The following is a 27,389-nucleotide window of genomic DNA, read 5'->3' as shown; positions in this document are numbered from 1 at the left end:
GTTGAGCAGGAATGGCAAAGACCTGCCCAGTGCTCAAATTCTAGGGGTGGGGGGTAGCCCCCTTAGCTACAGTTACAGGGGGCATAATTTGGCTAAATTGGGGAGTAGTCAGGGGTGGGGCTTGTAAATTTCATAAAAGGCTATTCTACCTCCCCCCACCCACCCAATAATGTGAACACTACCTCTGTCTTTGGAGAACCACTGCCAGTTGAGCTTAACAGTACAGTACTAAACTAAAGTTTTCTACAGCAGAACAGGAAATCTTCATTATTTTTCAAGTGGGGGCCTCTTAGAGGGTTTTTTGGGGGGGGGTATCAAAGTTTGATAAAGGCATAACTACCACCCTATACAGTTTTAAATCCACTGCATCCTCTGTACTAGTCAAGAGCCATTTCCCACTGTGCTGTGCTGACCTCTGCATACTACTACACTTAGTGCTGGGAGGATCCCAGAGGCATATCAAGGGCAAAGGTGGCCCATGTTCTCACATGCAGCCCCCTGTGGCGGCAGCAGTGATGGCTTGCTCCCTACCCCAGCTACAGTGGTGGTGTACTCCTCCTTCCGGCACCGGCAGCCTCTCCCATATGGCGACTGTGACGGCAGCATGCGCTTACTGTCCGCCCTGACCTCGAGGCAGCTGGAAATAAAGAGCATGCATGTGCCTTGATGACACAGAGTGCACAGGTTTCCTCAATCCCAGTCACCTCAGGGTCAGAATCTCAAGTGGCTGGGAAGTGGCAGGGGGCCTCAGGAGCACAGCACAGCACTTGGGGTGGGCAGCGTGGCACACTGCAGAGGAGAAAGCTGGTGGGAACATGGTGATGGGCAGCAAGAGCACAGTAGAGCGCCGCAGCAGAAGGAGTGCCTGGCTGGCAGGGGAGGGGAACAGGGGCATACCTAGGGGAGGGGGGCCTGTATTCGCCCCTGTCCCCGGCAGCCCTCAATGTGAGGGAGATAATGAAAAGAATAGGGAGGGGTGGAGCTGGGGGCCCCTCAGGAGCTGGAGACCTGGGTTCCTTGAACTCGTCATCTGCTCAATTATAGCTGCACCCCTGGAAGAGAGGAAAGCCAGGTGCCTGTGGAGGCAGGACGGTGCCTGTTTTTGAGATGTGTCTGTCCAATTATAGCACCGCCCTTGGAGGGACCTGTTAAGAAAGACAGAGCCCTCTCTTAAAAGCTCTATGAGGAACGAACTGGGAAAAGCTAGCACTCTGTGCACACCTTCCAAGTTAGTGCAGGAGTCAAGATGGCTCTGTTCATTGGGAGGAGCCCTGCTCCCCAGTGCGAGGCAAAGTGCAGCCCAGCATGCTGAGAACAGTCATCTCCGCATAGTGGCAGGGTGACTGGGCTGAGCATCCAGCTGTGGCCAAAGCGTCACACAGGCCCAATCAACCATTAGTGAGGGAGCCGCACTTAAGAGTTTATGAGGGTCGCCATGGCCACCAGGCCTTACCGTGAAGAACATTTCTATCGTGTTTCTATAGGACAAGGGCTCCTATAACAAACCTTGAAGCACTTTCCCCCTTTAGCAACATGGTACATCTTGTAAATGTGTGGTTAAGCAAAAATGTGTGGCTGGTGTACTGAAATCCTTAACTTGTCCTTTGAATTTCACTGGAACGACTCAGAGGAATTTTCCTCGGTATGTCAGCCACTGTTGATGGGTTTTGCATTTTGAATGGGAACTGCCTAGGGGAGCTCCCTGTCTTCCTAATACTCTCCCTTCTACTTACTGCTCTTTCTCCCCACCTCCTGAGTAGCCTTTGTAGCGTAGCATCTTTTAAACGAGGCATCAGCAGAAAACTCTTCTGTTTATAACATCTTGCCATCTGAGGACGTTGCTTCATGGAACTTCAAACCAGGGAACTCTGTTTGTTCTATTCATGGCAGCAAAGTGAATGGTTCTATATTTGTAAACAGAATGACTTGCTGACTCCCAGTGTAAGCAGTTGCATAACCTTTTATTAGCTCCAGAATCTAAATATATATATTTCCCTATATAAATCTGACTCGCAATCTTGAATGCATGTATGACCTCTAAAAAGGTAAGTGTAAAAGATTAAAAATGAGAACATGTTATGCATTAAAAAAGTTATACTTTTACCATACTGTATTTTTTGGTGGACTCAGAACAGGCTGCTCTGGTGGCCTGGTGGGAGATCTTAATCTAAAATTGGTAACCCTTTGACTGAACACTCTGTTCTGTCATACCAACTTGGCAAAATCACAGCTCACCGCCTTCTGGCTCCTCCTACTTCTCAAGGATATTCAGGAAGTGGGTGAGCTAGGATTGGACAGAGCATTCAAATGAAGGCCCTCACCAGCTCAGCCTTTCATTTGAATCTACCCCCATGCGGCAATGTAGACAAGGATTATCTACAGTTGGCAAAGAATATTAGTGCAGGAGAACCTTTCATATGCTACCTATTTAAGCTGAATTATATCTGTAGCAAAATGAAGTGGTAAAGTCCTCTGGTGGAAAAACCCACTGTACCACTTTGGATTACAAAGAGAGGGAGGAATCATTTTAATGTTTTCCTGTATAAAAGAAATCCTTGGAAGTAGAAAAAGACCATAGGAAGGAATAGATTGAGCAACAACATCCTTTCTCCTTGTAGTGTTTGACATGCAGGGTTGTTTTTCTTCTTCTTCCCTATCGGGAACATTCAGAAATGGTATCCTATTAGACAGGAGAGTGGACTGTACCACTTCAGAGTGCAGGTGCAAGACTATCTTTCACCTACACTCTGAAGTGGTACAGCCCACTCTCCTGCCTCATTTTTCAGCATATTTAGACCAGAGGCGCTTTCGTCTCCGGACCTTGGGGTGCCAGTCCATGGCCTCCTGAGTCTGGGGGGGGGGGGCTCCTGCCACCACCTGAGCCTGCCCTGCCACTGCCCTGTGCTCTGCCATGTGGCACTGAATTGCTGAAGTGTGAAACGCTCCAGTGTGCTTGCTGGGGGTGGGTGAGCCAGCCTGCTCACCTCCCACCTCCCGGCCACGCATATGGTGGCTAGCCTAGAATAGCTAACGAGCTTGGCGTTTCGGCACAGTGGGACAGTGGTGGGGCGGGCGTGGGGTGGTGGCAGGAGCCCTCCCAGGACATTTGGAGCCCCCTTGGACTCAGGAAGCCACATTTGGAGGTCCCCCAAATGCAGGTTTCTTCTAAAAAAATTCTAAGGGGGGGGAGGGCCTTGTGGCTGGGGAAGGGCTCTGAAGCCTTCTGGACCAGGTGCCAAAATCACATAGGTGTGCCACTGTTTAGACCAGGCAAACCAATAAGTTCAGTCTGGATATGTGGTGAAAACCCCATAATTGTTAGAGAGAAAATTCTTCCACAGGCTGTGAGTCCAGTGTTTGCAGAAATCACCATAGGTATTTTTTTAAAATTTTAAATGAAAACAGATTAATTTACATAAGATGAGGTGGTGTTAGATTTGTAACTTCCACACCAAAGAATGCAGATGATGGGATGGGATGGTAAACCTGATGGTTGAGTTGCCTGTGGCCAGAAAGAAGAGCTTGTCTGGTGGCTACACAGGGCCGGGCCTTCTTTGTTGCTGCCCCGAGACTCTGGAATGCACTCCCTGCTGAAATAAGAGCCTCCCCATCTCTGACAACTTTTGAAAAGTCCTTAAAGACTTGTTTTTTCACCCAAGCTTTTTAATTTGACTGTGGTTTTAAATTGTTTTAAGGTTTTCATTTTTAAGGCTTTCATTTTTGTCTTAATTTGTTTTATGTTGTAAACCACCCTGAGATGGAAGTTTGGGGTGATCTACAAATCTGATAGATAAATAAAAATATTATAGAATAAATATACTTTTGTGTATATTGTGAATTTTTTTAAAACAAACTAAATTGTACTATACTTTTGAGGTCTACAGTGTGGTTCTTTCAACCACTATGGACAAAAGAGTGGGTCTAAAGAGAAGTTGGCCATCTCTGTTCTAGGCTGCAATAGCAGAAATGCATACTTGGAACTAAATCCCATTGAAATCTATGGGACTTGTTTCTCAATAAGCATTGTTAAGAACAATGTCTAGCAATGAGTTTTGTTTTTTGTTTCCAGTGATTTATACTCGGTCTGCAACTGACTGGTGGGGTTGATGCCTACTTTTGTGTAATCAGTGTACCTTGGTGCCTATGCTTTTGTATACACCATTGTTGTTAGGAAACTAGGCTACTTTCCCCCCTTCTAGCATGAATTTTTAATAATATACCATTCCAGAAGTGAACCAGCTCCCAAAGATATTCATCATCTGCATACAATGCAAAGCAAAGCTCATGTATTTTTGGTCCTACAGCCCCTCCCTGCTTGATTTGTGTGCTTGATCTCTGTGGGAAATCTATGCATGAATTCAATGTCTTCATTAAGTGAAAATAAATGACCAAAAGCAAATAGTCTCTCTGTTCAGTTACTTGATGCTTTGGAAAGCAGCAGGATTTGGTTCATGCTTGAATTTACATCATTGTTGAGAAGACACAGTTTGGAACTCACGGCATGCTTCTGCCTGTACCACACGCCTACGGACATTATGCCTGGCTATTAATCACATCCTGCATACAATAGACCCATTAGGGTTTCTGCCATTCTACAGACAAGTAACAGGAAGCAGAGGTAAGCTTTCCAAAAAGGCAATCCAATCTACTTACCGGACCAGTTTTACTTGTGTGCAATTGTAATACCTTGGTTATCCTTGTTGCTTCACTCAGGGGCGTAGCAAGGTTGGAGGGGGCTCAGAGACAAGATTTAAAAATGGGCCCCTCGCTGATATATACACACACACAATATAAATAGTGCACTCATACTCACATCCCCATTATGAATACGGTGAATATCTGGTTCACATTGAATCTAGTTTTTTACTCTCTGCTCCTGCCGATCTCCAAGAGACTCAACATAATCCATAGGGGGTGCAACATGGGTGGGTGGGGAGTCATGTGATGCGCTTCTCGGGGGGCCCTCGAGGCAGTGGGGCCCCAAGATGACTGCCTCCCCTTGCCTAATGGTAGTTATACCCCTGGCTTCACTGACAATAAAGAATGATGTATATTCTGCTAGAATACATACAGCACTGCAGGGCTGTCCTTAGGGCAGGGCCCTGGGCCCCACTGTCAAACTTCTTTGCACTTCCGTATAACATACATTGTGGCACATTCACTAGGGCCATATCATGAACCAGTGTGGTTGGTTAGAGAGACAGTGGTTAGAGAGTGGAACTAACAGAAGGAGAAAACACACGCTGTGCCTATCGACCCTTGGCCATGTACCTGAGACAGGAGGAGGCTGTGGCCTCAGCAGGCAAAGTATCTATTCTATATTTTGATTAATTTGTTGGTCAGTCGGTTGGTTGGTGCAAAATAAAGTCATACTTCCCATTGACCTACACAGATACCAACTTTTACATACACAAGTGCGCCACTGAAATTAGCAGAATGCACCGCTTTTTACACTAGGATGCTCGCTGAAAGGTTTGATTTAAAAAATTTTTTAGAAGAAATGCTGAATATCACACTTCCCGATTACCTACAGCTACAAAATTTTGCATGAACAATTCTACCACTTAAAGTAGCTGAATTCACTACTTTTACACTGGAACATGATGGGGGGGGGCACTTAAAATTTTTTATTTTAAAGAAGAAATAATTATAATCATACTTTAACTGTTGTTGTTCTCAACAGATGTTTAATAAATAATCAGATCCTTAATTCCAAAACAACATCATGCCCAAGAGAAGCACAAAATCTTTCTCAGATTCAAATTTACTATGATTCAAATTTACTATATAAGGTTAATGATGTTTGAAGTTGAAGTACTACACATTTTGAACTCTTCTTTTACTTCCCTTTTGCAGACATATTAATACAAAATTCTATTACATATATTTACTTGAACTTTCCTATAAGTGTAATTTATGCAAATGACTTTGCCTAGTAAATAACGGGCCCCACCTACTAGTATTATCTGTTTGCTGATACAGCCACATATACATGAAGCCAAGAGCTCAAAGCATATACACAGGGTTGCAAGCCTTTTCTTAACAAACAGTTGTCTGCACCCAGAGAGGTTGTGGAGAACTGTCTGGGAGTTAGCCGAAAGCAAATCATCCTGGAGTTTAATGGTGCTCTCTCAGTCTTTCATTCTCTTGCTCTCTCTGGGAATCAGCTTCCTGTTTTTAGGAGTCTGCTTATTTGCGATAGACTCTGCTTGTATATTTGTAAGTTAAACTACTATTACAAAAGACACCTTAAGTCTCTAGTGCTCTCTCTCATCCAAAGGAAATCAAAACCTTGGAGCATTGACCCTGAAAATGCTACACTGGGGGAAATGCATAAGAGTACATTTTCCATACAGCAGTCATCAACATATTGTCTTCTCATCCACTGTAATGGCCTATTCTACTCCAGATCTGATTAAAGAATTATTTAAATAATGTATGTGAAACAGTGTGAAAACAAATCGAACAAATAAATAACATGGAAGTGCTGTATAAATGTTAAAGAATACTATTGTCTAAAAATTCAAAGTGATGCACAAAATAATAATACTAAAGAAATCCCATGATAATATACATAACTCAATTTCTGGGTAGGATAAGCCGGCTTCTAACTGGCCACTCCCCATCTGGAACAATACTGCTGGATGAGATGTCTCTGACTCAGTCAGTGGTTGTGGGAAAGAAACCCTGTTTGTTGCTGTCGTGACTTCAGACCACCCCATCAGAAAATACTGCATGGTGTGCTCAGTGAAATCCAGCATGAGTTTTCTATTATTTTCACTAATGATGTTGCAGAAATGAAGGGCAATGGGAGCTGTTTGTTACAAGAATTTGCCCAGGTTGTAATGTGTCTGTAATCCAAACCAAGCATCATTCTCCCCAGAGTTCTTTTCGGGTTTAGAATGAAGTCCCCTGGACACAGGGACCCTGGAAAAACTACATCTCCCATGATCCCTGGTGCCTGACATGTTAAAATTCCAGGCTGGGTAGTGGGAGGCATCCCAGAAAGGTTTCTTCTCCCTGCTGCTGATGGCATTGCCGCTGTTGATGGTACCACCGGGTAAGTAGGAAAGAGGGTGTTCAAAGATTTGTGGGGAAGGATCATGGGCTTGTGGTAGCATATGAACCCCAGTTATAGTCCCAATGATGTCATCAGTATTGCAACAAAACTTCTGGAGTTTGGAACTAGGCTTGGCAGCAACTAAACTATTTTCTGGTGGGTAGGTTGTTTTTTAAGTCACTGTTTTATAGCTGCTTCCCTCACAAACACAAAGGAATCTTATATAGATTTAACTAAGAGTTTATTCAGAAACAACTCAAGGTTCTCCTCCCACCCACCCACCCGCCTCTACAGGATCCCCACTGGGACAAACTTCTAAACAGCAAAACATATAAGATTACTGGATAGAATAAAACAGTAGCTCAGCTAGCTGAGGCCAGTTCTGAGCTGGAGAAGTTCATTCATCACTAATGTGCACTCAGATGGTTGGTTGTGGTACTTTAAGGCCTTCAGTGCGTCATCAAGAGAAGGTGCAATTTACCCTGAAGCAGTGGTAAAGGAGCTTTGATGTCAATTGATTGTGTTACTCTTCTGTTCAAGAAGGCAGACTGAACCAGGTGCCTGTGATCAACCCTCTTTGGAGTTCTCCAAATCAGGTCTGATACCAACTCTGTCAGCAGAGTGAGGGGATCTGTTAAGGAATCCAAATGGACGTGGGAAGAAATCCTTTTGTTTCTTGCTTGCAGGGGGGAAATGTAGGTCTTTGTAGAAGAGAGAGGAAAAAAACCTGCTCTGATGAACAGTGAAATAAAGGGAAGTATTTGTGTTCACTCAGGGGAGGCCAGTGAGACATGTCTCCTTGCTAGTCATTGGTCACAGAATGTTCTCTTTGGAGTACACACTGTAGGTCTTCACACAGCTCTGCCTATGTCTAAAGGGCTAGACTTTTCCTTTAAAAAGGTGGGGGGGGGGGCTTGAAATTTAATTGTTCCTTCACATCCCTTCTGTTTTCCCTTGTGCTTTGCAAATGGGCCACTGTAAACTCCTTGGTAGGGGGTTTGACTGGACAGATCATGGTATTTAAACAATTATATTTTCCATAAAGACAGTTGGTCTTAGATTTGTCGTTTTTTTTCCTGGTTTTTAAAATCTTGTTTGCTGTCCTGCAGAGAACCCTGGAGAGGATGATGGTGATTTATTACTGTCTGTGTACAAGGTGATTTTCTATACCCACAAGTCCAGTAGAAAATAGTACCAGTGGCAATTGTTCCGCATTGGTCTTAAACACACTTGCAGAAGAAACCACCTGGAAAGGTGTACTTTTCCCTGACACAAGAAGTAATGTCTAGCTTATTATAAATAAGATGCCTAGTGAGCTAATTAGAGACATTGAGCTGGGTCTCACGATCAGTGAGACCCGGTTTGGAAGGTGAGGGAGCCCTGGACAGCCAGATCGGCCGCCCACGTGATTGCCGGCTCCGTGACGGAGCTGGCGGGGGCTGGGGGTAGCAGGGGCCGATAGGCCCACGCAAGCTCCAGCATGCCTGCGTGAGTGCACAGGGCATGCTGGCGAGACCCCCGGAGCCGGGAGGCAGCTTTTCACTTCCCCTCCAGGGGTCTCCTCATGAGTAGCCGTGGCGCAGAGCAGCGCCGTGGCTACTCACGATCCAATAGCCTGGGTTTGCAGAGCGCCCGCTAAGGGGCGGGCTACTTGAGCGGGTTAGCCGCTCAAGAACCACTGGGCTCGCAGCTGAGCCCGGTGGTTCTCACGATTGAAGAAAATCGGGCTGGCAGAGGCTAGCCTGATTTTCTTCAATCCTGTGAATAGCCTCATTGATTGTAGATACTGAGGCTGCTCACACAAGCAGTCCAACCCAGACCTGCACAGCCCTGCCTGGGTAGGGCTGCTGTGTGGGGCAATGGGATCAAGGCTGATCCTGGCGCTGCCCTGCCAGGTAGCCTGGGGTTTTGCCTTGGGCTATTGCTGAGGTAAAAGGGCGCGAGCAAACTCTTATACCCTAGTACCGAGTCATGTGTCTGCTTGGGCTGCCTGCAGTGCATTGTGGGTAAATCCCCCAATGCACTGCACTTCTTGCATGGTGCATTATGGGATTTCTGGAGACTGGGCTGCATTTCCCTGGCCTCCAGATGGCTCCGCGGATCCCGGCACCACCAGTTGTGTGGGCATGCGAGCTGCACAGCCAAAACAAGAAATGGGGGGCGGGGGAGGTAGGTATGATTCAGCCCCCCCCCATCCCCGCCCGACTCACAAGTTGTGTGAATGACCTTACTGTCTTTTACAGATGTCAGAGTGAACTTTATTAAATGTCTATCCCTCACCCTCACTGAGCCTCTTTCTACAGAATCTGCAGAGGAGGGAAGTGTTCCCCTCCCCCCTTTGTTACTCATATCCCTGTGCAATAGCAATGGAGTCAGTGTCATTGTATAAATATTTATAAAGATGGTCATTTAAGGTCAGTATCTAATATTCAACCACCATAAACTCATTACCTTCTTAAGGAGATGACTAACCAGTAGACACTTCTCCCTATGTCTGAATGTGGATACTTCAAGCACTCTGGATAAAGTTTGCTTTCTACTCGGTTTAGCAAAGCTGAGTGTGGTCCTCTTAGTTTATAGGAGAAAAAAAACACAAGAACATTTTTGAAACCTTTAGCTTCTGAACTGTTTACATGGTGTGCACGTTATCCTCTTAGCTACATCTTTAAATTTCAAAACATGCTCAGCTGTCAAGTACACAAGGTATTAATCTGCCTGGAAACATCCATGTTGTCTGTTGTTTTCAGGATGCATTATTTTTACCCTTTTATCCCTTCATGATTCTACTCCACTGTGTTTACCTTATAACAAATTGTTATTACTTGGGTCTTGCTGAATACACTTAAAGTGGAAATATCCTGATTCTAGGTTTTCCATGCCTAAATAATAAACCTGATTTTATTTTTTTAAAAGGAATAGTGAAACGGTATAATCCACTTGGATTATTAGTTAGTGTCCTTCAAGGAGCTCAGGACAGCTACAAGGTTCTTCCTTCATTTTATCCTCACAACACCCCTGTGAAGCAGATTTAGCTGAGAGATAGTGACTGACTGGCCTAGTTCACCGGAAGAGTTTCATGGCTGAGTAGAGATTTGAATCTGGGTCACCCTGCTGCTATTCCGACACACAAACTACTAGAGTGCACAGGCTTTCCTGTTCTGTCCTATTCAAACCTCACTGTGAAGAATAGGGGGTATGCATGAGCACTGATAGGCACCTATTACAACCTAGTGTGCTACCATTCATTTCAATAGAGATTGTGCAAGACCCAAGAATTCTCCAGTGAATTGCACTGAATATGTGCATGTTGCTTGTTGAGGTTTCGTGTGTAACCATCAAGCAAATATGGAGGAGAGCCTTTGCTGTGAAGGCCCCAACCACTTTCTTTTTGCTGCCCCCATTCTGATCCTATGTCTACCAACATTTTTGTTGTTGTTTTTAAAACAAGTTCTTCTAGTAAGAACTAATCTGCCTACTTTCTTTTCACTATCCCTGCAACTGGACTAAATTTGGTCCAAATCAGTTAGGCAATCTACATGTTAGCCCATTTGTACCTCAAATGTTCACACATCCCCCATCTTGGATCAGGGTGGAGGACATCATTACAAACTACACAGTTAAGATGTCCCTATGTATCCCTACAATTGTACCCAATTTGGTTCATATTGATCCAGGTATTATGAAGTTGACAGGGACACACGCATGCGCGTGCACACACATACACGTGGGGGCATTTTATAAGACCGTTGTTTTCAAAAATGTCTACTTTCAAGGAACTTTTTCCCTAATGGTTTGCCTTATGAGGCCCCTCCCCTCTGAACTCTAAAGAGGATATTAGGGCACACACTCAATATATGGGGGCCATGTCCAACCGTTACCAAGCTTGCTAAGCAGCGGTGGCTCAAGACCTCTGTGCACCTGAATTTGGCGGGTGCCCAATGTCACTTTCCATGCATGCATCTTCATCCCCCACATCCGCTTTTCTTTAAAAAGGGAGACCAATAGGGCAATTTGCTGCCTCACTGGCACCCCAATATGCTGCCTGAGGCAACTACTCCACAGAAGGGCTGCCCCTGCTGCTAGGCCTCCTCACCATTACCCTATTTGAGTGGGGAGTGCTAGAACAACGCTGCCCTGTGTCTGAACATTGCAGGGGAGATTGGTGTAGTGGTTAGAGTGTCAAATTTGTTCAAATCCCTATTCAGCCATGAAGTGGGTGACCTTGGGCCAGTCACTCTCAGCCTAACCTATGTAACGGGATAGTTGTGAGGATAAAATGGAGGGGAACATGTAGGCCACCCTAAATTCCTTGGAAGAAGGGTGGGATAAAACTTTTAAAAATAAAAATAATGGTGGCTGACATTTTGATTAACGTTGAGCTAATGCTATGAGGGCAGGGCAGTTATCACCAATCTCCCCTTCCTTCTAAAAGCTCACTGTTCCTCCTTAAAAAAATATGTCCCTGAGGGTCACAGGCACATTCCCCATGGAAATCAGAGCTTTCTTGGTATTGCTTTACTTATTTTTCTTTTGTATTTTTGGCATGTTGAGAGATAGAACAATATATTTTTGAATATATATATAATTGCACTTCATGTCTGGTTAAGTATTTCCATAATTTGAAAAGAGCCTTGGTAGTTTTTTTAGGGAATAAATAATCACTTAGACCACTAAGGGAATAATAAAACCAGAGCATCTATTGGCCCCAAAAAGGGGTTTTAGGAGGCTGCCATGCCCTAAACGCCCCAGCAGCTACTCATAAAGCTGGCATTTTTGGAAATGCCAGAACTAGTTTAACATGTCTATATAGACAAAACTCGTGACTTAAGTATTTTGACTCTTGACTCTTGGTGGAATCTTGTAATTTAGGAAATAAACCACTTGTTCCTGGATTCTATTCCAGTCATTGCCACTAGATGTCTCTATTACCTTGAACAAAATACTGAGAAACCCCATTGTTGGTTTTTCATCTGTCAAACAGGTTTTTAAAAGTTACTGTTGTTATTATTATGGGTATTTATATACATAATAGTTCACGAAGTAGTTTACAGAACAAAAGGAATTAGAAAATGGTTCCCTGTCTCCAAGATGCTGCCAGTCTAAAAAGAGATGCTATGCTGGGCTGAATAGGTCATTTCCTATCCTCTTGTGGAATATAAGAAAACAACCCATTTAGTTTCTAATCACTATCTATCTCTCTGTCCTCCACCCTCCTCACCTCAGGACAGAATCGTTAAACCCTCCAAAAAGCAGGTTGGTAAAGTGTAGGCTTATCCAATATCTACACAACCCTCAGCAGGGCTGGGGGAGCACCCAGCCAGGATTGGAGATCTGTGCACACTCTCAGTCAGCAGTTCTGTGGATTCAAAATCAAGATAGGAAATGGGGAGAGGGTTCATCTGGGAGCTGGGTATGACAGCTTTTCAATCACCCTTGATAAAATGCTGGGAACAGATTATATCTCCGCTCCTTGTTTGAGTGACTGGTCCAGCCCAATGTATCAAACCTGTCAATCATATCCTGTCTCTCCTCAGACACCCAAGAGTTCTTGAGGGGAACTCTCACAGACTAAAACTATACATTGATCTCATTAACACTAAACAGAAATGAATTCTCCACAACATGTGTGGTTTGTCGGTTTTTTGTTTTGGTTTTTTTGGTAAGAGCTGCATGTTTTCCAACACATCTACTTTGGCTCTGAAAGCTGAGGCATGTGCTCAGGCACCCTGGGTCAAAATGTACAGCAAATAAGCAGTGAGCACCACACACATCCTGATTCCCCACTATTATTTATTCAATTTCTATAGCACCCTGCCAAAAATGGCTCAGGGTGGTTTGGCCAGAACCTAAGGGGGATACTCGTGAGTCAAATGGGCCATAACCCAAAATTTGGCTTTAAAAAGCCAAATCTGGCAACAGAGGTTTACACAGAGAAATGATAGATAGTTAGATAAGATGGCTCCCTGTCCCCAAAGGGTTCACAGTCTAAAAAGAAACATAAGATAGACACCAGCAACAGTCACTGGAGGTCCTGTGCTGGGGGTGGATAGGGGCCAGTTACTCTCCCCCTGCTAAATAAAAGAGAATCACCACGTTAAAAGGTGCCTCTTTGCCAAGTTAGCAGGGGTTAATGCTAGACTCTATGCATTAGAGTCTAGCAGATGACTGTGTAAACTGGCCCTCAGTCTGAGATCAACAATTCAAATGATTATTTCTTATGTCTGGCCATCTCCTTAAACACTGCACAGATTCCAGTCTGACCCCAATTCAGAGCTCTGTATAGTGCCTGGAAGTTGACTTCAAAGGGGAAGATCGGCTATTCTTTTCAAAGGAGAGACTGGCTTCACACGTATCCCTTTGTGTGCATAGAATGATTCTCTCCTCCGGAATATTTATTTATTTATCTATTTATTTATTTAACTAACACATTTGTATACCGCCCAAAACGCAAGTCTTGGGAATAAACTGGGCAATCCTCTGCAGTTGGGGGAGTTCCATGTGTGCTGCAGAGCCTATAAGGAATTGCTAAATTTGGGCAACTATTTTTTCAGCATTTTGAGCATTGGAATGTAGCTCAGCAAAAAGAAGGTGCGGGGCAAACCAAATTTATTTTGGATGATAGTACATAAGGACTACAAACAATATATATCAAAAAGTTATTTATTCATCTAAATACCCACTACCATCTATTCTATTCATTACCCCTTCCTCTCCACTCCTGCAGTAGAGAACTATCCCCAGCAATATGTTCTGAAGCACAATTTAGTTTTCAGTGACGGTGTAAATGGAGCCTTTTGAGAGCCTTGTTTCATTAGGCCCATTAGCACTATTAGGGATTCCAAAGAACAGCCTTTTGGAATTGCATTAGCTCTAAGAGTTGTAGTCTGACAGCTGATCCCTGTACCAGGGGACACTGGAGAACATTTTGTGAGTTTTGGCAGTTCCACATAACAGCATGATAAAAAGCCATAACTCATAATGGCCAACTGTATGGCAGTGTTTATAAAAAATGGACAAATACGCAGGATATACAATAGTTATTAACAAGACCTGGTTCTCACTGGAAGTGGAAAACTCACTACGAGGTGACATTTCCCAGTAATTCTCCCTGGGGTGCTTTCTTGCAGTTTCTAGACTGTAAGCCTGAGCGTGGGAGGGAGTGGTGTTAAATCTGATGGCTGGCTTCCAAGCATGTCATGTTTTGAAGCCAGTTAGAGTTAGCCATTGGATTTTATACCACTTCCTCCTAGGCTGAGGCTTTGAGGGGAGAAAGAGAGAGAAAGGAAGAGGAGAGGAAGCACACACGCACACACACACACACACACACACACAGAGGGTGCGGGGAGAGAGAAGAGGAGGAGGGGGCAGGTGACTTGATGGCTTTCCCTCTCCTCCTTTCTGCCCCTCCCCGGTGAATTTATTCAAGAATACTGGGCCAGTTGCAACCGAAGGAGGTACGGCTGGTACTGTTGCACAAGAGCAGCACCGGGGAATTATTTTTTTAAAAGCTGATTGCAGAGCCTGGTTGCTTTGTGCAAGGACATCGTGGTGTTGTTTTTTTAAAGACTGATTTCAAAAGCTGAAAGGAAAAGAATTTTGAAAAGCTGATTAAGATATATTCACTGATGAGCCCCTCCACATGGCACCTTGGAAAAAAATGGAGCAAGCCTGCAAACTGTTCTCAGTACTAAGAAAACCAGCTACTGTCTCCTCACACACATCCAACCAGTGTTCTCTCTATATTTTTTCCATTGGTGTATGGAATGAATTATGTTCTGGGCGGCAGTATCAAGGCAGTCTGTGTGCACAAGCATTCAGAGTGGGGCCTTCCTGATTCAGGCTGAGTGGGATCTAAAATTAACTGAGCGGACATCAAAAAATGTGTGAGCGCACACACATGTGCACGCCTTAGAGGGAACACTGCATACAACCCTTTAAACCTGAAACATCAAGATAAGATCCAAAGACAGGCTGTGGCTGTGTGAACGGCTTCGAAACCAGGATCGTTCAAACACAGACCAAGCCTATAGGTAGCAAAGTAATTTTAAGTTGCCGTCTGGAAAGCACCCAGATGAATTTTCCTTTGGAATGCAGCATTATGGTATGCTACATCAGGGAGACATTTAGTATTCCTCACTCTCCCTGATATGATATATCCCAAAGGTCTCCCTGATTTCTCAGGTTGAGGCGGTGGCCAGGAGCGCTTTTTATCAGCTTCGGCTGATACGCCAGATACATCCATTTCTGGAGACAAATGACCTTAAAATGGTGGCATATACAGGTGAAACTCGGAAAATTAGAATATCGTGCAAAAGTCCATTAATTTCAGTAATGCAAATTAAAAGGTGAAACTGATGTATATGAGACAGACTCATTACATGCAAAGCGAGATAAGTCAAGCCTTAATTTGTTATAATTGTGATGATCATGGCGTACAGCTCATGAAAACCCCAAATCCACAATCTCAGAAAATTAGAATATTACATGGAACCAAGAAGACAAGGATTGAAGAATAGAACAATATCGGACCTCTGAAAAGTATAAGCATGCATATGTATTCAGTACTTGGTTTGGGCCCCTTTTGCAGCAATTACTGCCTCAATGCGGCGTGGCATGGATGCTATCAGCCTGTGGCACTGATGAGGTATTATGGAAGACCAGAATGCTTCATTAGCGGCCTTCAGCAATTCTGCATTGTTTGGTCTCATGTCTCTCATCCTTCTCTTGGCAATGCCCCATAGATTCTCTATGGGGTCAGGTCAGGCGAGTTTGCTGGCCAATCAAGCACAGTACACTGTATACTTTTCAGAGGTCCGATATTGTTCTATTCTTCAATCCTTGTCTTCTTGGTTCCATGTAATATTCTAATTTTCTGAGATTGTGGATTTGGGGTTTTCATGAGCTGTACGCCATGATCATCACAATTATAACAAATTAAGGCTTGACTTATCTTGCTTTGCATGTAATGCGTCTGTCTCATATATCAGTTTCACCTTTTAATTTGCATTACTGAAATTAATGGACTTTTGCACGATATTCTAATTTTCCGAGTTTCACCTGTATGTTGGTAACTTCCAGGCTTGACTACTGTAATGTGCTTTATGTGGGACTGCCATTGTAAGTAGTCTGGAAACTACAATTGGTACAGAATGCGGCAGCCAGATTGGTCTCTGGGACAACACGAAGGGACCACATAACACCGGTTTTAAAAGAACTGCACTGGCTGCCAATATGTTTCTGGGTGAAATACAAAGTGCTGATTATTATCTATAAAGCCCTTAACAGCTTGGGTCCAGGCTATTTAAGAGAGCGCCTCCTTTGTCATAAACCCTGCCAACTGTCACAGTCTTTTGGAGAGGTCCATTTATGGTTGCCACCGGCTCGTATGGTGGCGACAGAGGACTGGGCTTTCTCTGTGGCTGCCGCAGGACTTTGGAATATGCTCCCTGCTGAAATAAGAGCATCTCCTTCTCTGTTTATTTTCAGGAAGAACCTCAAGGCTATCCTGTTTTCTCAGGCTTTTGATTAAAATTAATTTTAATACTTTTAACAACTTGTTTTAATAACTATTTTATTCTATTTTTTATTGTGTCATGTGTTTTAATTTGTGACTTTTAAATATTTTAAATTTTGTACACCGCCTAGAGATGTACATAACAGGTGGTATAAAAAATATGATAAATAAAATATACCAGATTTTATTATGTAAAGGTGAAGTCATGGGATGGAGGTAAAAAGTCACCTCACAATTTGTTGAATGGTGTCAAAGACTATTGTGAAAAGATGCTCTAAATGTGCACCTGATGGGGAACACTTACGGGAGCACAACCAGGATTGTGAATCCACCCCCAGGAAACATAGTGACAACTTACCATGGAAAACCCCTCCCCAGGGATGTCCATTTGCAGAAATCTCTAGAGTTTTTGTAGGACCCAAGATCTGACCTGTGCCACCTGCACCCTCCCTTCAAAAAGAATAGGGTGGGGGGAGAGGCCGAGGCATTAGTGTCAGTGAGGACCACCCCACAGGAGATAAGGAGTTGGTTTAGTACAACCTGAAGATCTGCACTGAGATCTGCGGCAATTGGGAATGAGAGGAAGCCTTTAATATCATCCAAAAATGAATCCTTAACTTTAGACTCCTTGGAGTTAAAAGATAATAATAATCAGGAGTTGGATTTCTCAGGTTTATTAATCACACTATGAAGCAGAGTGAAGTAGTATTTGGGTGCCATTTAAGGGCAGAACATCCAATTATTTCAATGTCCAGGTGTCAAAATGTCTTGGGCTGGCATTGGAAGTGGGACTCTCAATTTGGAATTATTTGTCTAAAAATAGCTATTGAATACTATTTTCAGACAAATAGGCCAAGCTATCTCAAGGGGAATGTATACCCCTTTGTCAATGTGCGGTTATTAATAGCATGGCGTCTGTATGAAAATTATGCATGGCTGAGAGGTGACAGGAATCTCAATCCAGAGTAGTGATTCAGAACATTTGGATGACGATGAAAAATGTTGTGAGGCTGAAATTTCCCACTTCTGAGGGGGAGGACATTTGCCTGGCATTTATTGCTTGGATAAACAGTAAGTGAGGAAAGGCATCGTCAGTCCTCCTCCACATCTGTGGCAGAATGATCACACAGAGATGAGTAGTATCCAGCAAGGCTTTGGACTGTAGGGATCTATCCTGGAAATTGCTATCATTTCACTGTAGATATTCATATTGTGAGCCGTGCCTTTGTTGCTTTGAAAAGTATGCTGCAACATATGGCCATTTCTGTCCAGTGCCCTTTGTAGTTTCATCCTTTGAGATTAAGCATGAGTTTGATGCTACAGATCTCTGCAGCTATGCATATTTGGCAAACTTTATTGGCATTCCTAGTTGCATGGATCCCACCATTTCCCTGAGCCCATCCATAGCCCCACTATGACATGAAAGGCTTCTCTGCATGTGTCTATCTCTATAGAGAATCAAGGTCTTAGGAGTCCATTCTGAAACTAAAGGGCTCTATTATTATTATTATTATTACTGGGTGACATCCAGACTTAGTGCCCTGTAAGGAACCCTTTGCATGAGTGCAGTGCCCCTTTCATTCATGGGCCAATGCTATTACTTATTAATTAATTCATTTTTATTAGTCTACTTTCCTTAAGGAAAGTTAGCTTAGGAGATCACCCGGTATCCTGTGTGTGTGTCTGCGCCCCCCGACATTATCAACTTCGCAATGCCTCAACCAATATGAACCAAATTGGGTAAGGTTATAGGGAGAAATAGGGACGTCTCAAGGGCATAGTTTGTGATGATGTCGTCCATCCCAGTTCAAGATGGTGGATGTGTGAACCGTTAAGACTGAAGTGGGCTAACTTGTGCAGCCTTCTCCATTGCCATCCTGAGACTCTGGGATGCACTTCCTGCTGAAATAAGAGTGTGGCTCATGCTCCCAGATGATCTGCACTGCACCACGTAGTCCAGAGCTCCGGAAGTCGGAACCATGTGTCCCAGCCTCTGGATATCCCACAATGGACCATACAATGTGTGTGGTGCATTGGGGGATTCCCCCAGGAGATGGTGCTTTAGGTGTCCATCGCTGTGTCCGCTCGGGCTGAGCGGTATCTGTTCAAGAATTTGTTCACATAGGTTGGGGCTATGAGATGGGGCTTCATATGAGGATCCAACAGTGATTTGGGTGGCTCCACAGCTTTGGACCATTGAGGCTGGCTTCTTTAAAGAAACAATAGAAAGCTGATAAATATTAGGAATTAGGCTTAAGTGCACATTGAGAGAAGTGCACAGACAAAAGGAGGCCATGAAATAAATGGCCGTAGAAAAAGGAGAGTGGATGTATTATTTACCTTCTCCTTTCAGAATGAATTCAACAAAGGAACAAAGGCCCAGTTCTCCTGCCAGCTTAGCATAAACCATTCAACATGTTCTTTCAGGAAATATTAGCACATGTTCTCTTTGAACTTAGCACTTCATGCAGCCATCTGTTGAAGAAGTAATGGGCTTCTTTGTTTTGTGGAAGTTCGAGTTGTACCTGTGGAAACAAGGGGAAGGTGAGTGAATTTTATTTCTTGCTGTTGGTATAAGCATCCCCAGACACTCAGTTAATATTGGGGATGGAGAGAATTAGAACCGTGCCTATTGTTCCCTCTCCTGACCTCGACACGTACATTTGAAATCTGAACCAAATGCTACCTTTTTGAGGATCCCAATTGCCCTGAGGGAGCCACACATGTATACAGCCTATGTATACAACCTATATATAGCACTTAATCAAACTCTTGGCAAATGGCTACAAATCCTGGCTATGACCTGGTTCAGATGAGATGCCCACTGGCACATGTTATCAGGACAGCTCACACCGAGAGTGTGCCCCCTCTGACGTCTCTGGTAGGGATGTGCACAAATTGTTTTGGTGCCTCTAATCAAGGTGTGTAATGATTTTAGTTGCCCCAGCCAAAACGTTTCGGCCAGGGGCAGGCGGGTACTTTAAACAGAGGGAGGCAGGTCTCCACCGCCCCACCACAATGCTGTCACTTCCAAATGGCTGTGCTGTCTCTGCAAATGAGCCGTGCCACGGGCTTTCTGCATGGGAACAGGAAGTTCCCTGTTCCCTGCATCCTGCGGGTGGTGTCATCACGTAAATGGCATCCGTGCATGCGCGGATGCCATCTTGAGTGCTCAGCAATTGTTACTGAGAACTCAAGATGGTGTCTGCACATCAAGGACACCATTTACCTGACACCACTGCCCACAGGATGCTTGAAATAGAGAACCTCCTGTTCTCATGCAGGAAGCCCGTGCACGGCTTATTTGCAGAGACGGTGTGGCCATTTGGAAGCGACAGCACTGTAGTGGAGCAGAGAAGGAGTGCCAGAGGGGCAGGTAAGACCTGTCTCCTTCTGTTTAATGCACCCACTTGCTGCCCCCATGGATGTCCACGAAGCACTTTGTTCACATCCCTAGTCTACGTAGATGTGCTGTCAGGGCATCCCTTAATCCCTGACCCCGGCTAACTTGGCAAAGAGGCACCTTTTAACGTGATGATTCTCTTTATTTAGCAGGGGGAGAGTAACTGGCCCTCTCCACCCCCAGCACAGTACCCCCAGTGACTGTTGCTGGTGTCTATCTGATGTTTCTTTTTAGATTGTGAGACCTTTGGGGACAGGGATCCATCTTATTTATTTATTATTTCCTGGCGTAAACCACCCTGAGCCATTTTTGGAAGGGCAGTATAGAAATCAAATAAATAAATAAATCATCATCATCATCGTGTGAGGGGGAGTGTCCATCTGAATCGCTCCTCTACATGCACTTCAAAACCCTGTTTAAACAGGGTTTCCCAAGACTACTTACATCTAGATGTACCCTGAGGCTTTGCAGAAGAACTGAGTTCTGATTAAAACTGATTCTGATTCAGATGTCCTCAGTAGAGTTTGGTGCAGCTTTCACCCAAAGTGAATGTTGCAAGTGTTGTGACAACTTTGCTGAAAGTTGTTGTTTCCTGTTGCCATAGAAATTAGCATTAGCAAGATGAGAACATAGTTTAAATTTTAAAAAAAAAGTCAAAGAAGGTAAAAATAGATCTTTGGGGTGGTTCTGTTCTCTGAGTGCAGTTTGTGCTGCTATTTTTAACACTGATTTTTGTGTCGCTCCTCCATCTACGGCTTATGTGTCTAATCTGATCTATATAAACACATATGTTGCTATCACCATGGCATCACAGAGGAGTGGGGGCTTAGTTTCTGTAATACCTGGGAAGGAAGGGGGCAGGGCTGGTTGGGTTCATTATCTTTAGTTATCTAAAATGATTGGAGACAGAATTTTAAAAGGTCATCGACACAAATAATCATTTCCTTCCACGTTGTTTTCTTAAAAAGGCATGCTCAAGTAGCTATTTTCTCTTATCTCCAATAACATCCTATACCAATTTAATCTAGTAGCTGCTGTCCAATCTATATTACATCGCTAACAAATATTTTGTTGGTTTTATTAAGGTTCCCCTATTATTTTTTGTGTTGCTTGCCTTAGCCTGTGTTCTTAATTTCTATGAGTGTTTTGTGCAGATAAGATGGTGGGGAAAGTTATTATTAAATAAACCAGTATTGTATCAGTTGGAGTAAATTATTTTATGTCCATAACAACACCTGAGAGAATATGTGGTTCAGAACTTGAAATTAGATGCAGATAAATGCTGATGGAGATGTTGTTTAATAGGAGCTGTACTGATATCTGCAACCTGGACTTATTGTGATGCTTTCTAAGCCCAATGTGACATTTTTATCACTTTGTTCATGAGAAGTCTGTACCAGAAATAAGGATAATTCTGTCTTGAGAAGAAAACCTTATAGGTCTAAGTCTTGTCGGTTTAAACAAGTAGTAACATCAGCTTGACTGATTCAGAGCCATATGCTTGGTTGCTTGCTTAAGTGCCGTCAAGTCGGTGTCGACTCTTAGCGACCACATAGATAGATTCTCGCCAGGATGATCTGCCTTCAACTTGGCCTTTAAGTCTCTCAGTGGTGCATCCATTGCTGTTGTAATCAAGTCCATCCACCTTGCTGCTGGTCGCCCTCCTTTTCTCTTTCCTTCAACTTTTCCCAGTATTATGGACTTCTCAAGAGAGCTGGGTCTTCGCATAATGTGTCCGAACTATGATAGTTTGAGCCTGGTCATTTGTGCCTCAAGTGAAAATTCTGGATTGATTTGTTTTATGATCCATTTGTTTGTTTTCCTGGCTGTCCATGGTATCCTCAAAAGTCTTCTCCAGCACCAAAGTTCAAAAGGCTCAATGCTTTTTCTATCTTGCTTCTTCAAAGTCCAGCTTTTGCATCCATAGAGTGTCATGGGGAAAACCATTGTCCGAACGATTCTAATCTTTGTAGGTGTAGACACATCACAGCATCTAAATATCCTTTCCAAGGTCTTCATTGCAACGCCTTGGGGTTTTCTTTTAACGAAAGGCAGTATAGAAATGTAAAAATAAATAAATAAATAAAATTTAAAAACCCGACCAAGTGCCAGTCTGTGGCGTATTTCTTGACTGCTGGATCCTTTACTGTTGACGGTCAGTCCTAAAGGCAGAAGCTATCCACCACTTCAGTGTTTTCATTATCAGTTCTGAGGCTGGTTGCTGTGCCCATTGTCATTAGTTTAGTCTTCTTTACATTTAGTCATAGTCCCATTTTTTCACTGTGCTCCTTGACTTTCATTACTTGAGCTTGCAGATCATTTGCATTCTAAGCTAAGAGTACTGTCATCAGCATTCATCAGAGTAATGCAGGTTATTGATGTTTCCTTTTCCAACTTTAAAACCATGCTCATCTTCTTCCAGTCCAGCTTCTGTCAGTATATGTTCAGCATATAAGTTGAATAAATAAGGAGAAAGTATACAGTCTTGTCTTACTTCTTTGCTGATCTGGAACCGGTCTGTTTCACCATGTTCCGTCTGGACTGTGGCTTTCTGTCCTATGTATAGGTTTCTTATGAGAACAATGAGATGTCCTAAGGATATTCCACAACTTGACATGGTCAATCCAATCAAAGGCTTCTCTGTAGTCAATGAAGCACATATTGACTTCTTTTTGGTATTCTTTGGCTTTCTCAGTTATCCAGCGTGCATCAGCAATGATGTCTCTTGTTCCGTGGCCCTTTCTGAAACCAGCTTGAACATCCAGCATTTCCCTTTCCACATAGGGCTCTAATCTGCGTTGGATGATCCCGAGCATTATTTTGGTAGCATGTGAAATTAAATATATTGTGTGATGGTTTGAGCAATCTGTTAAGTCTCCTTTCTTTGGTATGGGTATATAGACTGACCTCCTCCAATCTGTTGGCCACTGTGTCGTTCTCCAGATTTGCTGGCATAGCTTGGTTAGAGCCTTGACTGTTTCTTTTTCTGTTGCCTGCCATATTTCTGTAGCTATTCCATCAATTCCTGAAGCCTTCCAGCTTGGTAATGACCAGAGTGCTGCTCTAACTTCATCTTCCCATACTAGAGGTTCTTTCAAGTAGCAAATATCTTCTAGAGTATCTTGGATGTTGACATCCCTGCTGTACAGATTTTCAGAATACTCCTTCCATCTCTGTTTGATCTTCTCTGAATCCGTTACTATCTGTCCTTTGGCATCCCTTAACATACCAATTTGAGGTTGGAACCTCCTTCTGAGTTCAGAGACCTTTTGGAAAACTTTCCTTTTCCATGTCTATTTCCATCCTCAGGGTCTTTACAGATGTCATTGTAATACTGCTCCTTGTCTTTTCTAACAGCTTTCTGAAATTCCCTATTAAGTTCCTTCCTGAGGTCTTTATCTTTCTTGACTTTGGCTTCCTTCCTATTCTTGGCAATTCCCACCGTCTGTTCTGACATCCATTTTGCTTTCTTCTGTTTCTTGGTCTTTGGCAGTCTCTTTTCACATTCGTCCTTAACAACTTCTTTGATTTCACTCCACAGTTCCTATGGTTCCCTATCAATGAGGTTCAGAACTTCAAAGCGGTTCCTGATGTTCTGTTTGAAAATGGTGGGAACATTCTCAAGATCATATCGTGGAAGCTGGATAGCTTTGTTTTTCCTCTTTAGCTTGACTTGGAACTTGCAAATGAGCAGTTTGTTATCTGTTTCACAATCAGCCCTGGCCACGTTTTTGCTGTTATAACTGAGGTCTTCCACCTCCTTGCACCAATAATGTAATCAATTTGATTTCTGTGTAATTCTATAGAATTACATAGGATTCATAAGGGGAGAAAGATATGCATTGCCAAATGAGTGGGAATAGAAGATGCTTTTCGCCAAAAAAAGGTCTCCACTTTGAATAAAATTTGCATATGTTTATTGGTATTATATATGCATATTTTGATAAAAATTGGATAATTTGAGAATAAACACAATTCACCACTGTTACGCTGATGACTAAGTGAGCTCTATGTCTGCTCAGACTGCTGCCTAGGTGCAGAGTTCTCAAGGCCCCTACTTCTTAACTGTAAATTCATCTCTTGGTTAGGTTTACCACACACACACAGTCCTCTGTCCTCCTGCCTCATGGGTCACCCAGCCTGTTCTCCCCAACCAGGCCAGCTACTTCACTTCTTGACTCAAGGCAAGGCAGCTAGCTAGCTACTGAGCCAGCCTCTTTGCATGCTGGTGCAGCAGTGCATGCCCAGTCTCCCACTCACTTGCTATTCCCTATGACTACAAACAGTTATATACCACTTTTCAATGGAAGGTTTCAAAGAGATTTTCATAGAAAGATAAATAATAAGATGCATCCCTGTCGCTAAGGACTCATGAACAAAAAAGGAAATGCAAGGTAACACCAGCATCAGCCATTGAAGGGATACAGTGATGGGGTTGGATAGGTGTCATGGCTCAGACGTCTGACTCAGAAGAGTCAGAGCAGGAGGATCCGCCTGCTACTGAGGGCTCAGAGGCATAGCAACAGGATTTGGCAGGGAGACCAGACTCTGGAGCTGAGGATTCGCAACAGCTGCCAGGTATGATTTCTGATGGGGAGGAGCCTGGGATTTCACCTGTCTTGAGAAGACGTCTCAAGAGGCAAGCTCAGTGGGAGTCACACAGGCGCAGGAGATCACAAGAGAGGAAGCTGAAGTGCTGACTCAGGGAAGCCTGATTGGCTGCTGGTTCTCTTGAGCCATATATATTTAGCAGTGTCTCAATTGCTCAGATGCTGTTTGCAACTTTCGCTGGCCGCAGACAGTGTGCTATTTGAATGCCAAACTTTTCTGAGTTCCAGTTTGTCTTGTTTATGCTTTCCTGCTTTGTTCCGTTAACTTCTTGTTCTAGTGTCCTTTGCTTGTTTCATTCCTTGCTTTGTGTTTTCTTTTCACTTATTACTCAGTTATTGTTAGAGGGGGGTACCTAGTTCAGTTCAGGGGACTTAATTCATTTACTATTTTCTTTGTGAGCCTTTTATTTTTCCTTCTTGCAGTTTCGCTGCTGCTTTCTGTTATCTCACAAGGGGAGTGCTGAAGGGGATTGTAAATCCTGTTGGGTTAGCCAAGCTAACAGATTTACGACAATAGGGCCAGTTGCTCACCCCATGCTAAATAGGTGCCTTTTTACTCAGTTAGCAGGGGTAACTGCTACCTGAGTAGAGTTAGTTAGCTAACTGCTAACTTCTCACCACTACTGCCACCACATTAAGCAAGCAAGCTGCGGGGCTCACCTATCCGTGCCTCTGTACCACGTGACTCTGCAACCTGCCACTGAAGCAGAACCTCCCCTCTGGCTTCCCCATTGGGTGGTCAGTAGGAAGGGGAAGGAAACAGAGGAAGAGAAGCTGCTCATGAGAGCAAAGTGTTCCAGCTGCCCCCCCACCTGAACTTCAGACATCACAACAAATAAATAAATAAAAAGTTACTTGGTCCCCAAAACAGTTGCATGTCCTCTATAGAAGTCCCTAGTTGGCAACCCTAGTTGTATCTTTGGCTGCTTTATTTGGATGTCTTACCTTTTCCAATGCAGTTGAGATTATTTCCTACCATTGGGATTAGGTAGGAAGTAAGGAATATTTCCATTCTAGAATTCAGATCACTCTTGCAGACTAGGAAGAGTAATATCAATTCTGATTCTTCATGTAATAAGAGCAATGGATAATTGTCAGTTTCATTCAAAATAATCAACTACACATCTTCAGGGAAATATGGATGGAGGGTTTTTTGCACAGAGTATAACTAGTACAATTATCTATATGTTTGTGCGACGGTTTCGTTCTCATTCTCTAAATCATATAGTATGATTGGATTGTCTAGTCTTCCTGATCCTGATGTATAACTGCATCAATTTCCTTTCCCCCCTGCAGAAATGAGATTGCTGTGTCTGCCGCTTTACTCGGTATCAAATTAAGATTTGGATTGCTGCTTTTGTTGAGTCTAACAAATGTTAACTGTGATGGATGGATGCAAATGATCCAGCTTTTTTTCCAGACTCACCAGAAGCAAGGATACCCCATTTTGCTTTTCTGACATTTTCATCTGTGCTCCAGTCCAGTGAGAGTGACTAATAAGAAGATGTTGGAAGCAATCGGTAGAACTCTTTTCCTATTGAAAAGAAGAAGCTTTTGGCATAAACTGATAACATGCATGGGGGAAAGGCGGAGGGGAAGAGGCATTCAGATCAGCCTGCTTAGTCTTTCAGTAGATATGACAGGTGCTTAATGAAAACTTTGAGGATCAACTTTGTACTAATGTGCAAAACACTTCAAGGAATCTGTATCGTGTCAAAGCTTTGAGGCAGAGGAGCCCAGTGGCAAGCTGGCTTAATCAGATTGTTCTTTGTTTCATTCTGTTACACGTTAATTCTTATGGGTTTGCTTGCTGCTCCTTTTTATATGGAGAAAATGTTTGGGGCTATAATATTTTAAAGGCTATTGTCTGATCAAATAAATCTTGATTTATTAGTTTTTGTTAAGTTAATTGCTCAATTAAATTTGCATAAATAAACATACGGGATAAAAACAATAGTTCTGAAACAAGAAATAAACTTTGTTTTCAGATAATGCATGCATGGGTTGTAGCAGGCCTCAACATATATATCTAAATAGTCTGATTTGTTAGGGATCCCATTTTAGCTAAAAATAATGATCAGTCAAATTAATCTAACATTAAATGTTTCAGCCCTAACACTTTTATTTTAAAAACATGACTTTACCACTTAATCCAATCCATTATTACTGCTTTTAAATATATAGATAGATAGATAGATAGATAGATAGATAGATAGATAGATAGCGAGAGAGAGAGAGAGAGAGAGAGAGAGAGAGAGAGAGAGAGAGAGACTTCTTTCCACTACTGATTACTCTTGATGATATGAACTTTTAGTTCGATCTGTGATGATTATACATGGGTCTCATGTATTTATTATTTTTCATAATAATTCATGTGTGAACTAGTTTATCCCAATAATTGCATTAAGCTTTAGCGGTATATATTTTTGTGGCAATTTAATAAGTAAATTCTCCCTTGACTTTCTGCACTCAGATACACATAGAAAATGCATCTGTGACCTGTATGACAAGCACATTCATGTATTTTTTCATCATGATCTACTTTAATATACATGCAACTGGCAATTGGGCCCAGATCAATTGATCATCAGTTGACTCATAGAGAGACCACTCCCATGCCTATCAAACAGTTAGACATTTTCAGACACCTCAAGCTATGTGATCCTTTCTAGGGAATGTCAGGGAATGTGTCTTGCGTTATTTTATTACATCTCTGTTCCGTAAGAAAGGTTTCGTGTGGCTGGAATTCCAATCCAAAAAATGTCTGGTTCTGGGATCCAGATGTGGACAATGTGATTATGC

The 27,389-nt window shown here is 43.1% G+C and overlaps 1 long non-coding RNA gene across 1 annotated transcript; it reads left to right on the top strand.

Annotated features, from left to right (window-relative positions):
- Window positions 1–7,376: 7,376 nt before the first annotated feature.
- LOC128323500 (uncharacterized) lies at window positions 7,377–26,543 on the top strand. The gene is made up of 3 exons (XR_008306295.1): window positions 7,377–7,656; window positions 18,928–19,118; window positions 25,884–26,543. It is a non-coding gene; the product is annotated as an uncharacterized LOC128323500 (long non-coding RNA).
- The last annotated feature ends 846 nt before the right edge of the window (window positions 26,544–27,389 follow it).

Source organism: Hemicordylus capensis, chromosome 4 (genome assembly GCF_027244095.1).
Source record: "Hemicordylus capensis ecotype Gifberg chromosome 4, rHemCap1.1.pri, whole genome shotgun sequence".
Lineage (NCBI taxonomy): Eukaryota > Metazoa > Chordata > Lepidosauria > Squamata > Cordylidae > Hemicordylus > Hemicordylus capensis.
This window is presented reverse-complemented; position numbering and strand designations above follow the sequence as displayed.